This window comes from Gastrolobium bilobum, unplaced genomic scaffold (genome assembly GCF_033153095.1).
Source record: "Gastrolobium bilobum isolate Gb01-03AN ecotype WA unplaced genomic scaffold, APGP_CSIRO_Gbil_v1 utg8394, whole genome shotgun sequence".
In the NCBI taxonomy this organism is placed as follows: domain Eukaryota; kingdom Viridiplantae; phylum Streptophyta; class Magnoliopsida; order Fabales; family Fabaceae; genus Gastrolobium; species Gastrolobium bilobum.
Genome location: NW_026895752.1, coordinates 59366 through 65117, shown reverse-complemented (window position 1 = coordinate 65117; position 5752 = coordinate 59366). Strand labels below are relative to the sequence as shown.

General features: G+C 33.7%; 1 pseudogene; it reads right to left on the bottom strand.

Moving 5' to 3' along the window:
* Positions 1 to 715: 715 nt before the first annotated feature.
* On the bottom strand, positions 716 to 3253 carry LOC133295636 (uncharacterized; annotated as a pseudogene).
* Positions 3254 to 5752: the final 2499 nt, after the last annotated feature.

Sequence of the window (5752 nt, the reverse complement as noted above, 5' to 3'; positions counted from 1 at the left end):
CAAGCCAAAGCACCACCAATGGCCACCAATCTCCTCAAAACCGCCACCCCTTCACCATGGAAGATCTCCTCCCACACTCACTTTCAAGACACCCTTAAGAGAAGAAATGTACTCACAATCTCAATACAAACAACTTTGATGTTGAGACTTTTGTGATTTTGTGGCTAGATTTTAAGTTGAAAAATCAAAAAAATCTTCAACCCCTTCATCCATGGAGAGCGCGCACGAGAGAGGAGAAGAGAGGGAAGAGAGAGAAAATGAGGAAAAAAGGTGAATCATGAGTCACTTAAGTGACTTTACCCATACGTGGGTCCCACACGCGATTTAATTTTAATCAACCACCTAATTTAAACCACAAATTAATAACCTACGTATTTTTCTCGTTCATGTCATATTTTTATTTCCTAAAAACACTGATAAAGTTTTACGCTTATCGGTACAATTATACCGCAGTATTTTTACACCGAGAAAAACACTATTCATCAATTTTCCCCAAATTTTTCTATCCACTCAATTTTTCGTCTTGAGTCCGTTTCCGGTATTAGTTTTGTCATTTGAGGTTTTCTACTCATTTTTTCATGCCTAGGAACACGTGTTTGGTAAATTACCATTTTGCCCTTTTTACGTATTTTGACCCTAATTTCCAGATTTTCACTAATCTCACCCTTTTAATCAACATTATCACATATAAATATATATTTAAAAATACGATGTATTATAAAGGCCATCCTGACTTTGTGACTAAAATAGAGATATTGGTAAAGTTGTAATATGACATTGCAAAATAAGCAGCATCAACAACTGCATCAAAAACATTAGTATAAGGTAGGAGGGTGTTGGTATCAACAGCTTCCTTATTTGGAGGCAAGGGACGGAACAGCGTGTAATCCAGAGGGACTATGACAAGTGCAAGATGTTCCAAAATATAAAGAGCCTCACAAGTATTTAATAATAAAAAAAATATCATTCATTTTAAATGACATAAAATTATGTCATTTTTAATGAAACTACGTTGTGTGTTTTTATATTCTCTTTTCTTCAACTTTGATATAAGGGAAAACTATTTCTACTTAATGATGTGAGTTGTGTCTTTAGTTATTTTACTCTATTTATTCTCACTAATACATGAAAAATTGTTTTTTTTTTGTCTCTTTCGAGTCACATCAGCTGACGTGAAAAGTAAAAAAAGTAACTTTTTATATTATAACTATGTACTACCGGGAGTACATAGAGTAAAAAATTAAAAACAAACAACTTATATCCTTTAAAATTACACACGTTAAACCCTCTATATAAATATCAAAACATATTATCAAAGTCATCTTTTCCGGAATCCTACCATTTCCAAACCATTCGGCTATCTCTTCATCATTGGTACTCTGATTATCAGCAGAACATAGCTCATCATCAGTTTCACTTTGCCATAACTCATTATCAGTTTCACTTTGCCCTAATTCATTCTTATATGCTTCTCTCCTTTGTGCTTCAGACAAGTTAGTCTTACCTCCAGCTATAGGAAAATCTATAACTTGAGAAGGATCATTTGATTTATTTAAGCACTTGTGGTTTTCAACTCTATCCTCTACAAATCTCCACATATGTGAATCTCTGTTCCAGTCCTTTCTTTCAGCCACCATTGGCGATTTGTCACTACTATCACCCTGCTATCCCACAAATGTAAATCTATTCTTATGGTGGTCTTCATCTTGTCACTGAGGTTGAAGAGAAGAGTTTGAAGCATTTGACACCCTAGGTCGTCTATGATCACATTTCAGGCAAACCATGTTTCGTCTGAAATTGATGTAGTTACACCTACACAAACAGGATTTCAATCATTTCAATACCTAGTAATAGAAAAAAAAAGGTTGCGGTCATTTCTTAAAGAAACTGAACACAATAACAATATATTTAACAAGAACCTACTATTCACATTCCCACTCTCCTGGATTAAGGTGACGCTTGGGAGGCTTCTCTTTGCATTGCAAACATCTTGTATTCTTTGCAAAATTTAGGAAGTTGCATCTGCAGAAAACAAATTAATGGTCTTAACTAGGAATTAAATACTAGTCATATAAAGCTATGTGATATGAACAGCCATTGCCATTACATATTGCATATCCAATCTCCCTTCTTCAAAGGTAGGTGATTGTTTGTTATCCTCTTGCAATTGCTTGATTCTTTCCTCAAATAAGCTGTCACAGCGCAAGCACTTGATATTTCAGGCAAAGTTCATGAAATTGCATCTAGCCAATGAAAGTTAAAAATGAAAATGTAAACAATTACATGAGAACATAGTACTAGATTTATTACAAAAAATAATGGGTTCTTTTTTTTATGGCAGTAATCAATGTAGATAATTTATTTACATTGAGTGCAAAACGACGTTATTTTGGCACAAAAATCAAAGTATTTTTGTAATTATAATTTATTTCAGTGTTATAATAGTCTTTCTCATTATAAATTTTTAATTTTTCAATCCAAAACGACATCGTTTTGGGAGTAAATGTAGATAACTTATCTAATAATTCCTGGATGGAAATTAAGTTATTTGGGGCAAAGCCACTCGCCTTCCTTCATGGGAACATCTATTTTGCCCTTGTCTTGCAGATTGGGATGGTCTTGTCCGATGACAACCTTTGTGGTGTCTGGAAAATTAGATTTTTCCTCTTCATTACTGTGCTCTACTATTTCTTTCAGCAGTCTTCTCACAGATTCTTTAACCTTTTTAGATTGACGGTAAGGAAAAATTTGTAGGATCTAGAAAAGAAAGGAATTTTTGAAGTATAGAATAAACAAAAGTAAATGACAGCAACAACTTGGACATCACTTACATTTCCCTCATCAATGCCCACATGTGCTCTCAGACGCTTTCCTGAGTTGATCACTTTCCTATCTAAGCTTGGGCATCCAAATGCAACAGTAACTCCTATATCTTTTTGAGACAAGAATCTGAAAGCAAAAGTCATTTGGCAAATAAATTTTGTAAAGATTATGTTTCCTCGCAACAAGGAACTTAAAAAAATAAAAATAAAAATCTTGAGCATAAATTAACATTGCCACTTAAAATATCATTAAATTAAATAAAATAAAAAAAAATAAAAAAAGAAAAAAGAAAACTTCATCAACTTAATCCATTAGCAAGAAACTCACATTATTCCTTAAATCCACACTAGACTAGAAATGGTATTTTTAAATACTAAGCTTTCTTTTCGCTCATAACTTACAAGCTTATGACTAGAAGTGTGATCTCCATCTACAGCTATGTAATCTAAAATATTATACCATTCTCATTAACAGCTAGTAAGGTTAAAAAAAAATCACAATCTTATTTTTTCTCATAAATGGAACAAACTTTACAAGACACAGCATAACGCTTTGACTCCTTTATACAGTTTTCTGTATTTAATATACTGATGTTTTAAAAAATATCTGATTTGTCCTTGAGACAGAAATGTCCATCCCAATAGACTGCTATGTTTCTCTTGGATCTAGTGCCCTTTCCAAGGTATCTATGAACGAGATACCCTTGAGTCAAGCAGATCATTGTGCACAATGACAGCATAACAGTAAGAGAGAGAGCATACCGTACCTTTAGGGTTTACCTTGTACTTATAGAGGTTAACTGTGGGTAGCGTGGATGGGCCTTTGGTGCCTCTGGTAAGGGCTCAGGCCTACTTACTATGCTGTCGTATTAGGATTAGTATTCTTAATGGATATCTATCCATTATTATATTGATTCATATCTTGAATTGTCCCTTGTTGAGCTTACCACTTGATGGGCCCCTTATATGGTCCATAACAATATCAATAGCATCAAATATGAAACATAAAGAGATCTCAATCATGCTCTGTTCATGTCCATTTGGATGTTGTAGATGATCTTGAAGTATTCATGTCATCAATCAATTCACATATGTTTGTCACTTTCTTTCTTCTAAAACAAACTCAAAAGCATCAAGTAAGCCATGCGCTTTTCTGAAAGTAAGAACTAATACCCACATCAATTCAAATCCTTACTAGCTGCTACAGGCTTTCTTTTTTCATCTTTTAGTTCTTTCAAAGAGGAAAGAAACCTAGCATTCACAAAGAAATTACATCTTCACAGGCTTAAAATTAGTGAGTTTATCCACACAGCATCCTAAACACATATAGCAGTGAATTCTGAACTAAAAGTCTCATGCCTTGTAACATTCAATCAACTAAACGGTAACATTGAATCAACTAAAAAATAATTACATGAGGCCAACAAGCTTAAAGTTCAATTGGCACCTGCCAAAAATTTTAAGAATTAGGCGTGCTGATGATGTCAGCCTCAGGGGTTCAATTCACCATTAGCCCACCTATTTCCTTTCTATACCCAAGTGCTTGCACTTCCAACGTACCAAAGATTAATAAAAATAATAATAACAATGACAACAACAACAACTCCTCTAATGATAAAATCAACTGACTCCATTGTTCAGCTGTTAAAGTAAAATCTTCCCTGCTAACTGTCTGTTATACATACTAATGGACCAGATAATTAAGTTATAGCTGGGGTGATCAGCATTGGACTCTATCACAAGTCAAAATTTCATTGAAACCATATAAAGGAAGTTATTTTTTATTGGTTCAGGTCTACCTCTATTTCTTATATTTTCTTCCATTTGATCCACTTATCTCACTGGAGTCGCTACACTTACTAGTTTTTGCTCGCTTTGACGTTTCACTACCCAACATTCACTACCACAGGTTGCCATACAGAACTGTATGTTTTTATTGATATTGTTCTTAATTTTTATGATAAATTGATAATGTTTTCAAGTCTATAGTTAATTTCTTTAACATATGCTTAATGGTGGAGGAAGTTAAAACTGGTTGCCATACAATTCTCTTTTTTAAGTTTTTATTTTGAAATATTATGCAAATGTTCTTGTGTGTTAGACTGCGGGGAGCAAATTGATGCACAAAGGGTGCTAGCATTTGTTCTTTTCAAGGATAGGAAAAATACTAAGCTGCCTTATCCCTTGAAAAAAGTTTCGTGCTAATGTAGCTGTAGGAGCTTTCATAATGGACACTTTATAAAGAGGATGAGAGAAAAAGCTGTTGCTCTACCAAGTATTCCTTCTTGTTTTATTGTAATAATTGATTTAATTATTAAATTTATGTAGCTGGCTCCAAAATAAGCCAAAAGCTGCTTAATTTTTCTTAGTAATTGCTGCTTTTGCACAATTCTTTCTCCCTTATAATATCATCTTCTGAGTATGCCATTAGTGTATGGAGCAAGGCACTGTAACATCTCTTCTTGAATGGGATAATAAAACCTATTATATGGGTAAAGTACCAAACAAAAGATGAGCTTAAAGCTACTAGCATTCGTGGTCAATATGGTACTTGTTGCTTGTTGGAGGACAACACCACAATGGTCCTTGTTCGAATGCTGGTATAGTCCGGGAAAAAAAAGATGAGCTCAAAGCTTAAGTTCGTCTCACAATTTGGTTGTTTTTAAATAAATCGTGTCACAAAATACGATTTTTCCTTTTTAATGACTTGATATATCTTGTTACGGGCTTCTTTCTTAAGTGATAATTTGGGGCAAATTGCAACATTATTATTTCCAAAATTATAATTATTTCTTAACCGCCAAAGGTTTCTTTTACAGTGTCGGTTAACTTAAAGAACTTTAGACCTATTTGCCCAATTGACAGCCATATACCAATCTGCATCTCCTAAATTCTCAACACTAGTAAATAAAATTTCAACAGTATCATTG